We start from the raw sequence: 12,178 nt of genomic DNA on the forward strand, positions 1-12,178 counted from the left end.
GGGTCAGAATTTGGTGTAAACAGCATGGAAGCATGGATCCATCCTGCTATGTATTAACAGTTCAGGCTGGTGTTGGTGGTGTAATAGTATGGGGCATACATTAATATGATAGCACTTTGGGCCTCTTAGTACCACATGGGCATTGTTTAAATGCTAAAGCCTACTTGGATAGTGTTGCTGACCTCGTCCACCCCTTTATGGCACAGTTTATCATTCTTCAGGTGGCTGCTTCAAGCAAGATAACCATGCCAACCATAACCATAGCCATGGCACACTGTTCTAGGCGACCAGATCTTGATCCCATAGAGCAGAGCTTCCCAAAGTGTGGCGCCTGCCCCCTAGGGGCGGCGCTGAGCCATTGCAGGGGGGCAATGGCAATGGCTCAGCGCCATTGCCCCCCCCCTATGGTTATGGTTGGCATGGTTATCTTGGACACTGCTAGCACGGGGCGGCCACACAAACGCAAAGCAGGAGATGAAGCATAGCTGAATATGTTTCCAAACGAACTTCATTCTAAGCCAAAGACTAGAAAATCTGGTGAAGCATATCTTCCCTTTGGTTTCACCTGCACAAGTGCTGAGGTAGGTCTCCTCAGCAGAATTGGTTTTCCCTGCGTCCAAATCACGGACAAACATTATCCCACATTCTTGATTTTTAGTTCACCAACACTTGTTGTAATAAATAAGTACTCCTGACATTTTGGAGACGTTAGCTCTTTATACAGTAAAGTTAGAGTGGGATACAAATAATATCAGGCTGATCCTGCCAGGATTTGTTCCCCCTGTCTAAATCACGGACAAACATTGTCCCACAGCTGTTTATGTTTTTAAACCCATTTTGCACAGAAAAGCATTTTTTGAAAAATGTATTGATGGCAATGTTGAATATTATTACACAGGAAAAAAACAACTACATGTAAAATAATCACACCATGACGCCTCTGCCTTTGTAAATGGAGGGACAGTAACCGCGTGCATATGTAAGCGTTTAAAAACTGAACATAGTAAGATTAACAGTAACAGTATTTTGTCTCTATCTGCCATTCTGCAATTCATCTCATGTAAACAATAACGTGCGCACAGCGTGACGTGAAAAAAGGCACATACCTTTGACGTTGCGTGACGAGCTCTGTATTCCTTGTCCACACGAAAACGCAAAAATCTCAGTTTTTCGCGATTCGAAACGCCGTGTATGTGTGGACGAATCAGCTGCGTTTTCAGAAATACCCGTGTAGGTGCGGACGTAGCGTAAAAGAGTTAGTAGTTTATTTTATTACCACCTGCAATTTATTGCAGATTACTTGTATTTGCTTAATTGTTCACTAAATGTTTGAGGTGTGAAATAAACCGCAATGGAGTTTGAAAACAAAATATGGGTGTGTGTGGTTGGAGGATGTGTTTTGCGCACGGGGGGCGCAAACATTTTTCTTGTAAAACAAAGGGGGGCCTAGCAAAAAAAGTTTGGGAACCACCGCCATAGAGTACTTTGGGATTTGGTGGAATAGGGAAGATACATCATATATCGGCACTGTCACTATCATGTCAACATGGACCAAAATCCCTGTGGAATTTCCAGTACCTTGTTGAATCTATGCCATGAAGAATTAATGCAGTTCTAAAGGCAAAAACCCCCAAAAACTGTTCAACCAAGTAGCAACCAGGTGCACCTAGTAAAGTGCTGGTGAGTGTACACTGAAAGTAGTTAAAAATTGTTGAGAAACCACTGTGTGGCTGCATTAGGGCATGCTGTTCTGCTGAAGCAATAATAATGAAATAGGATTTAGAAATACTGTTTGTGTTTGCCTCATTAAAAGAAACAGTTACAATTAATGTCTGATTTCTCTGATTAGCTCTGTCATTTACACTTTCAACAAGGACAGTGTGAACAGGAAATGAAAAAAAAAACAATAACTCAAAAACTTTTAGGGCAAATATGGGAAAATAAATCTAAAATAAAAGAAAGCATGAAAATCATCTGTCCTCTGTTTGTAATTTCGCTCTTATCTAATCATAAATTTTCTGCCAAATAGTGATTACTCAGTTTATGTTTAGGGTTTCTAATTCGGATCAAAGGATAAAGTTGGCGATTATCTGTATTTTTGATTATTGTCAGCAAATCCCATGAAAAGACTAAAACAATAACGAGTGTATTCCACTGTCAAGTATTGTCTGTGTATCCAAAACCAAATTTAGCTTATTTGTCTGTTCTGCAGAACTCCATAATTGTCCAAAAACCATTACAATTTGCACATAATTCCATTTCACTGTTGCACTGTGTGGCACGTTAACAAAAATATGAGCACTGTATTTTATTTAGAAAAATATCCACAAACCACTAGCTATCACAGCCAGGCACTTTTCCTGATTGGTGCTGTAGTTGAAATGGTAAAGCTAGACACTTCACCAAAATAGGAAACAAAAGTGGCTTTTTATAGTGTAAATGACTCTCAGAGGATGGTTAATGCATTGAGCAGTTTATGAATAAATTATTGTGGCTTTAAGTTTTGTGGAAAAAATGTAGAGACTATAGCTAAATCTCATTGATTACTGTCTAGGATGCATTTTATGTTTACGTGGATTTTTTAAAACTAAAAACATCTTTAAATGTGCTGTCTCAACCTTTAAAATTGGCAACACTTAAACTGAAGTGACTAAACATATTTGTGCATTCAGCTAAATTTGCAGAGGTGACTTTTGTGAAAACAAACATTTATAAAGTTCATATGCCCAAAATATAATTTTGCAGAACACTGAAATTTCAAGCATTTCGAGTTGAAAAAAAAGTTTCATTTGCTATTTAATCTGTAAGATCATTTCAAAGTCTTATTTTCAAAACTTTTAAAATCTTGCAAAAGTATTTGTTTTAACTAAAGTATTAAGGAAGTATTAAGTTCTTGGTTTTTTATGCATGTCACGGCTGAGGTGTGGTTCCTGTGATACAATAATAAATAGACATTATTAGAGATGTGTCACTGCTGACATTCGTTTCGCTACCTTTAAGGATCAAAATACTAATTTCTTTCTCTCCCAAATGGGAATCTATTGCATATATAACATGAGAATTTTAACTAGAGACTCACACACATACAGTACATTTATAGTTTTACATTTTAGATTTGTATCGCTGTATTTTAATTTCTGCATTGTCAGTGCATTGGGAGTTACTGTTGAAAGTTCTTTGACGTCAACATGTGGAGAAGATAAATTTGTTGGATGCTGATTTGGGAGCAAAGGAAATGGCCAGTCAATTTAACCTTCCTAACCTCATTACCCTTTAGCTGCACTATTGGATCATTGTTGTTTTTCATACACTAGCATTAAGTGCAGCCAATAAAAGTAGCACTCGTGCATGACAAAACAGTGAGTTGCAAGTTTAAGAAAAGCAAGTGTACCGATAATGGTAATATGAAAAACAGATCCAGGATATATACATTGGCAGCAAGAAGAAACCACTGTCATTGTTTGTGGATTTCTCTATCTATACTTCACCTTCACTGTACATATGGGGCATTATTTACAAACAGTTTTTAAGATATATAAACCTGAGTTAAGATCATGTAGGAGAGCAACTGAAACCATGCATGTTAATGTGTTGTAAGTCAGGAACAATTATATCAGGATTGTTATTCTACCTATATTATCTTATACTGGACAGTATGACCATGTTCTGGGACCTCCCCTCCTTTTCATGAGTACATATGGAAAAGCAAGCAAGCGAGAACAACTCACAGCATAGACATGCATGATATTGGTTATTAAAAAAAATACAATGAAAAATATGAAATGGAGGATGGAGGTGGGCTTGCAAAGTGGCTTGCAGAGGAAGCAGCAAAGCTGGAGCAGCTAAATGGCATTCACAGCAGATTTGCCAATAGGATGCACAGATGAGTATCAGCTGACCTATCAGCCTTTCTGAGCTGGCAGTGATTGCAACTCTTCTGCTCTGATAGCTGGCTGAGCTTGACTCTGTGGTCTGCCAGAATTAAAGCTTTACTCTGTTTCCATTGGCTTAAAAAGCACTGACTGAATAATCATTTCAACTGATCAAATACCCCAAATAGAAAAAGATGGCAGTTTCTTTTATATGCTTTAATTTCAGATTTTTTTTGTTTTGTTTTTTGTTTTTGTTTTTTTTACAATAAATGTTGGTATAAGTTGAGGGCAAATTGTGTGCATGGATCCTGAGTATCAAAACCAGTGTATCCCAGTGTGAGTATTAGCACCAAAGGCCTAATTGGTGTTGTTGGTCGTTTAGTGTGATATATATTTACAGTCACAGAGTCTTCCTTCTGGGATATGCCACATAATATGCCAAAAGAGAGGTTTTAATTATGATCTCACCAGTATGCTGCATGTGTCTTGTGTTGGCTCTGATTAGTGCTTAGGGAATCAAGGCTGTAATTGTTTGTGCGAAGCAAAGTGTGCATGTGTGCGTGTGTGTTGCAGTGATGAGAATGGTTGGTCACCCATAGGGCTTATGTTTCTACTCTGAACAGAGGAGAAGTGATTTATTTGCTCAGGGCCACGCCGTGCATCCAATCAGCATCAAGCACCCCCGGGTCACACCATCATGGTCATCTCTTCTGCAGGAAATGATGCAAGCTCTACTGAATTACATAGGGTGTGAGACCAATAAAATGGGGCCTATTCTTGTCAAAGCATCAGATAAGAACTGGCTGCTGGATGCATTGCAGCAATTACTGCAGGCCTGCGCTCCTCGGCTGTGGAATTGGGAAATGATCATCTGTGAAGCACAGCAGAGTACTACCGCCTCCAGCACAATAACTCAACATGTCCACTTGGCTATGTCAGCTCTGCATGAAGAGAGAATTTGAGGGATACAAAGAGGGGGGGAAAGAGATTAGTTATACAAAGAAGCAGAGAGGAAAGAAAGAAAAAAGGGGTCAATGACAGAAAGGAAATGTTATATAACATACACTGTGACAAATTTCCTTGTTAGATTACAGTAAATGCCAACACCTACGTCTTCCAGATGTTAACTTTTATTTTGCAGTGTGCCTACTATAATCCAAAGCAACAGTTAATTACTGTAAAAACACATACAGTCCTGTGGGGAAGATAGAATATAACTGTTGGATCACCACAGTGCATTAAACCACTGCTTATAAGGAGGTACAATATAATATATTGATATTATGAATATTACTCAGCAGCATTAGCATGTATTTAGTTGTGAGTTACAAGCACTGATTTAATCTATCTATCTCTGATAGATTTTATGTACAATCCAGTGAGGCCTCCCTTAGACTGTAGCTATAATTGCTGTTGAAAAGCTGCACTAACACTAGTACATTTTAAAGAATCAGTGTGATGTCAGAAATGGATGTGTGGGTGTGTGGATGGACAATTAGGGACTGATGTAAAAGAAAGTGCGCAGTAAAGTGATGTGTAAAAAGTTTTTTCCTTTGACCAGAATGGAGATGAGGTTAAGAGATGAAATAGTCTTATACTTTTAGGAAAGAAGAAGAGTTAATATCTTCATCAGCAGCGTGGTTGAGTTGAGTTAACTTAGATTATTCAAGATAAACACATGAGAGCTAGCAGACAGAATAGGAAGATGAAAGTGGCTTTTGAACAGTAGGAAAAAAAATGAGAAGAAGAGGAAGCCACTAGAAAAGAACAGATACATAGTCAAGAGCTTGACTAATGAGGTAGATGTCTATTTGTATCACTGGAGACAAGATGCAATCTGCAATCCGCCCTCTTTATTGCTGCATATTCGTTCATGCCAATATGAGCTCATCTCCCGGTGGAAAGGTAGGCACAGTGTTTCTGACAGGCTGACATCCTCCTTGTTCAAGAGGGTTGGTGGGAGCACAAAGGGAGGCGCAGTTGGAGAAGGTCCTAGGTCAATGACTGTATTAGACACACTGATTGATCCTGTGGAGAAAGGTGCTATCACACCTAATTAATGAGCGAGAGAGGCAGTTCTGTGGGGTGGCCCTCTTTCACTGACCTGGAAAGGGAGACATGGCTGGAGAACAGTTTGAGAGAATGTGATACAGAAGAAAACTAATGATCTGTTTATGCCTTTATTTAGTACTTTGAATAGGCGTGGAAATATATTATAGCAATTTAATTTGTAAGCATGCAACTACACAAAGATGCGACCAATGACCTGTGGAGAGAGGGCGCAAGAAGCTTTCATATAAATGTAAAAAATGTAACAACAGTGAGTCTGTATTGAAATGTGCATGGGTTTATTAGGTAGCAAAACCCCTCCACCATCGTATAATAAAGTATCTGTTTGAAGTGAAAACCATGCTGTCTAATGGCATTAATATCCATTACTCTTGCCCTGGTAAAATCACTTTCTGGTCTGGAAAACTCTTTGTAGCTTTGATGCTGTTACTCTTTGTGTGTGTGTGTGTTTAATAGTGTATACATACTAAAAAATACAACAGTTCTCAGTGAACCACAAAGTTAACTGAAATCCTGTCTTCACCAAGACTATAACACATCTCCTTTTAACATTTTATGAACCAGAGTCTCTTATGGGTTACAATATCTCTGAATTGCTTCAGTTTTCAAGTCTGCTTGGCGTCTAGTAAGCGAGACTGTCTGGGTTGGGTGTGTTTGCTTGACAGGGGCAATCTGGCTGCGTGTGGGCACTGATGGCATTTATGTGTACATTTTCAGGATATGTTAGGGAAGCCTAGCAGAAAGATGTTCTGGTACAGACAGAAATGGAGCTTTCTCAAAGCTTCGGGAGAGCAGATAAATGACTACAGGGAGGGAAAAAATTACAGAGAGAATTTGGGGAAAAGTGGAGATACTGCAGTTTGACCTCTGCTTACTGATTAAACAAAAAACAGAAGTCACAGTTCACGCTATAGCAACAATAAATGGTCAAAACAACAAATGTTAGTGAAAAATAATGACAGTTGTTAAAATCATATTCTATTCTATTTATTATGAATGCAAAAATTTAGAATTTAGTTTGACCTCCTATAATCATTTATAGTAGGTTTATAGTGTTTCTTCATACAACCATGGCTGATCTTTTAAAAGTCAATATTTGGTATGACCACCTTTCATTCTCCAACACACCCTGAACACTGTCAGGCAAGATTTCATATCATTTCTTTCAGTAGTCGTAGTTCTCCAGGCTTCTTGAAGGACATTCAACGCTTCTTTGAATGTTGGCTACCTTTTATTCAGTTATCTGTCTAGATGATCCCACACTGCTTCAGTAATGTTGAGGTCCCAGCTCTGGGGAGACCAATGTTTCATTGTGTGTTTTTGTGAACAGGTATGCTTTTACTGCATTGAAGTGTGTTTGGGATCATTGAAATGCTGACAAAATGAAGCTTGCCAATCAGATGGTTTTGCATGGCAAATCAAACTTTGATGGTAGACTCTCCACCAGACACGCTCTGTTGTACACTGATTTTTCAGTCCAGTTCTTAGGTAATATGGCCTACCTCAGCCTTTTCTCCATATTTTCCTTCCTTGCGAGTGGTTTCTTGACAGCCACTCTTCCACAGAGACGTTTTCTGATGAGGCTTTGGTAAACAGCAGATGGATCAACTGAAGGACAATATGCATCTCTCACGTCCTGTGTAAGGTCTTTGCTGGATTTTTTTCCCCTCCATTTTTCACTTAAGAACATGGCTTTCAGATACGATTCATCTGCTGTAGATGTTTCTTAGATCTGCTACTTCTTCTTTTGCCAACATTTTCAATTTATCTATTTTCTATCTATCCATTTTCAATCTATTTTCAATCTGTGCATGTCTCGCACTGGGATATGCCAAGTTTTCAACGAATAGCTCTTTGGCTTTTTACGTTGTTGGTGCAAAAATACAATTTTATGCCTGTCAGACTGTTATCTTTGGTATTTTTTCGAATTTTTTTCTAGATTCAGCAAAAGAAATGGGAACAAGTTATATGTTTTTGCAACAGACTGCTAGTTACAAAGAGAATTTGGTGTTTTGCAAAGTTGTGTGTAGACACAACACAGAACAACACAATGTCATGGTTTAATGAATAATAGGTCAGTATTATGTGGCTTGAAAATACATTTCCTGTGAAATGGTACAATAGTACCTGGAGAATTATTGCTCAGGAACGCTTACAGTTTGTTGTACAAAAAAACTACAAGAAAGTCCAAAATTTTTGACACAAATATAAAGAAATGATGGGTGGCTCAAGACTTTAGCACAGTACTGTATACAAAGTCACTCTAAAAAAGCCGAATGTTATCAGTCGGTTATCTCTGAACCTCAGTTAAGTGGTCTAACTCTTCATTCGAAACAGACAAGTGTTCAATGTGAACATAAATCCCATCAGTGCCCAACAGCACTGGTAATGAACAGAAAAAACAGCTGTCCATCATCCCCAGAGCAGATTCTTCTTTACAGTTTTGTTTTTCTCTTTCTCTCACTCCCCTTTTTTAAATATCTTTTTTGTCCTCTTCTACTTATACAGGGAGTGCAGAATTATTAGGCAAGTTGTATTTTTGAGGAATAATTTTATTATTGAACAACAACCATGTTCTCAATGAACCCGAAAAACTCATTAATATCAAAGCTGCATGTTTTTGGAAGTAGTTTTTAGTTTGTTTTTAGTTTTAGCTATTTTAGGGGGATATCTGTGTGTGCAGGTGACTATTACTGTGCATAATTATTAGGCAACTTAACAAAAAACAAATATATACCCATTTCAATTATTTATTTTTACCAGTGAAACCAATATAACATCTCCACATTCACAAATATACATTTCTGACATTCAAAAACAAAACAAAAACAAATCAGCGACCAATATAGCCACCTTTCTTTGCAAGGACACTCAAAAGCCTGCCATCCATGGATTCTGTCAGTGTTTTGATCTGTTCACCATCAACATTGCGTGCAGCAGCAACCACAGCCTCCCAGACACTGTTCAGAGAGGTGTACTGTTTTCCCTCCTTGTAAATCTCACATTTGATGATGGACCACAGGTTCTCAATGGGGTCCAGATCAGGTGAACAAGGAGGCCATGTCATTAGTTTTTCTTCTTTTATACCCTTTCTTGCCAGCCACGCTGTGGAGTACTTGGACGCGTGTGATGGAGCATTGTCCTGCATGAAAATCATGTTTTTCTTGAAGGATGCAGACTTCTTCCTGTACCACTGCTTGAAGAAGGTGTCTTCCAGAAACTGGCAGTAGGACTGGGAGTTGAGCTTGACTCCATCCTCAACCCGAAAAGGCCCCACAAGCTCATCTTTGATGATACCAGCCCAAACCAGTATTCCACCTCCACCTTGCTGGCGTCTGAGTCGGACTGGAGCTCTCTGCCCTTTACCAATCCAGCCACAGGCCCATCCATCTGGCCCATCAAGACTCACTCTCATTTCATCAGTCCATAAAACCTTAGAAAAACCAGTCTTGAGATATTTCTTGGCCCAGTCTTGACGTTTCAGCTTGTGTGTCTTGTTCAGTGGTGGTCGTCTTTCAGCCTTTCTTACCTTGGCCATGTCTCTGAGTATTGCACACCTTGTGCTTTTGGGCACTCCAGTGATGTTGCAGCTCTGAAATATGGCCAAACTGGTGGCAAGTGGCATCTTGGCAGCTGCACGCTTGACTTTTCTCAGTTCATGGGCAGTTATTTGGTGCCTTGGTTTTTCCACATGCTTCTTGCGACCCTGTTGACTATTTTGAATGAAATGCTTGATTGTTCGATGATCACGCTTCAGAAGCTTTGCAATTTTGAGACTGCTGCATCCCTCTGCAAGGTATCTCACTATTTTTGACTTTTCTGAGCCTGTCAAGTCCTTCTTTTGACCCATTTTGCCAAAGGAAAGGACGTTGCCTAATAATTATGCACACCTGATATAGGGTGTTGATGTCATTAGACCACACCCCTTCTCATGACAGAGATGCACATCACCTAATATGCTTAATTGGTAGTAGGCTTTCGAGCCTATACAGCTTGGAGTACGACAACATGCATGAAGAGGATGATGTGGACAAAATACTCATTTGCCTAATAATTCTGCACTCCCTGTACTTAGGTCATTTGTCTAAGCTTGATCTTTGGTTTTATTCCTCATTTCTCCTAAGGGGAATTTGGTGGAGAGTTAAGACAAACAACTTGGAATTTAGTAAAGTCAAACCAAGAATATTATTTTGCCAGGAGAAAAAAAGATTCATGAGCTGCAATTTATCCTCTGGGCACCCAAAGCATTAATGGTCTGAATTATAAATACTGTTTCATCTTAATGCTGCACTTTTTTTTTTCACTTTTTTATTATTGTTCTCACACACAGTGTTAGCATACGGTTCTGTTTTGCTCCTGTTATAGAACCTTAGTTGCACTGTCATCATCTGCTTTTGCTTACCGATGAAAAGTGATGTGTTACGTGAGTGTCACATGATATCCAGCCTATACAGCACATACCTGTGAGAGCTGTTGTTCATAATGCTGTTAGGTTGTGTGAAGGTGATGTCAAGAGTCACCTCAAGAGCAAGTAGAGTTATGTGGAATGGCAGGGACAGTGATAATGAAATATGGTCAGCATCTGTTTTGAATTTGAATCAAATTATGTCAAAACACTGAGTATTTTTTACAGTTTTAAAATCATTCGTTTTAAAATAACTACTCTGGGTTGGGTGTTCTCTTCTCCATCTACTGGGCAGGTGAAAGGTGACACGCTTGTGATATCCTGCTGGGACAGACTCTCGTTAATGCCTAGGTAGGGACCTTGAAGATAACCTCACACTGCAATTAATCACACCAGCCTTAATTATCTCATTATAAAAAGCAATTAATTCTTTAAACCCCTATTCACATTCAGGTGGCAAGAAAAAAAGACCAACAAAAAAAAGAACATGGTGGACAACAAGTGAACAGTAAGGATCTTTTCTTTTAATAATCCCAACAATTATGGCTAAAACCGACGTGTTCCTTCTAACCAACTCCAGCTGCTTGTCTCTCTCTTTTCTCTGCCTCCCCTCCTACCTGGTTGACTGTTCCACTTGCTGACAGGAACTGTTGGGTGAGAGATTTCTCCAACAGCAGACGGCAGTGATGCCTCATCAGACTTCCAGCAAGCCCTGTGGCCCCTGATGGCGCCACAGCTGGGTGGACGGACATGATCACTCACTCACCGACAGGATTAACCCCCCCCCCCCCAACTGCATCTGTCTTCGCTGTCCTGCTTCTAATCTCTGTCTCCTGGCCTCTGTCTGTCTTCCCGCTTCAGCTTGTCTCTGTCCCACAGTGCTCATGTACATGTCACAGTGGTGTTAAGTCTAGACAAAGTAGGCAGTACCCCAAGTTCTTAAGACCACTATTTACTGAGCAGGCTTTCACAGTATTGAGGGATTTTGTCTGTAAGGATATAACTGTGCTGTAAGAACACACCTCGGGTGACTGCAGCAGTATAAAACTATGCCAGGTAACTGTAGCCATTTGGAACTGATAGCTCAATGTAAAGGAAGTGAAAATTATTATTACATTTTGCAGATTTACGAAAGAGAGCAAAATGAAAATTGGAAATGGTTTACAGTAATCTCAAACAATCCTCAAACTGCTTTTTCCACTTCGAGTCTCTTCCATTATTTAATGTTAAGGCCTAATAATTATTACTTTGAGATACTACATGATCAAAGGTCTGAGCTTGCTTTTGTCAGAAAAAGAGATGACTATCGTTTGACTTTTACACCATTAAAACAGTTCCCATTATGAACTCCAAGATCAGACGGATATCTAACTGTTACTGAAAATGCACTCTTCAATTTAATGTGTATTTGCAGCCACACACTCACACAGCAAAAAAGTGAATGGTCTTTCTCCACAAAACATAACACATAAAGTGAACAGCATGTGAAGGCACTTTAATGTGACTTAAACGTCCTTATTAAAACAGACTTTTCCTCCCAAACTGTCCTAATCAGATTTTAGATATAGTTCAGCTCTTAGGATTTACTTGTTACTCCGCCTTGGTGTCACATTAACAAAGGGAATATTATGCAAAGTGGAAAAAACTTGAAAAACTACACAATGCACAGCTTTATTTAGCATGAAATGCGACAGACTAGGATAATAATAGGTGGATTATGAACATCAATGCAAGGGTTATGATTTAAATGCCAAATGCAAGATCACAGCTGACTGTCATTATGTGTTAAAAAAATACTAAATAAAAATATGTGAAATCATTGATCTGCAAC

At 39.1% G+C, this 12,178-nt stretch overlaps 1 long non-coding RNA gene across 1 annotated transcript; it reads left to right on the forward strand.

The window, feature by feature from the left end:
- The first annotated feature begins 457 nt into the window (after positions 1-457).
- LOC308398660 lies at positions 458-10,839 on the forward strand. The gene is made up of 3 exons (XR_013971997.1): positions 458-581; positions 10,643-10,698; positions 10,801-10,839. It is a non-coding gene; the product is annotated as an uncharacterized lncRNA (long non-coding RNA).
- The last annotated feature ends 1,339 nt before the right edge of the window (positions 10,840-12,178 follow it).

Source organism: Rhamphochromis sp. 'chilingali' (genome assembly GCF_963969265.1).
Source record: "Rhamphochromis sp. 'chilingali' genome assembly, chromosome: 6".
NCBI lineage: Eukaryota > Metazoa > Chordata > Actinopteri > Cichliformes > Cichlidae > Rhamphochromis > Rhamphochromis sp. 'chilingali'.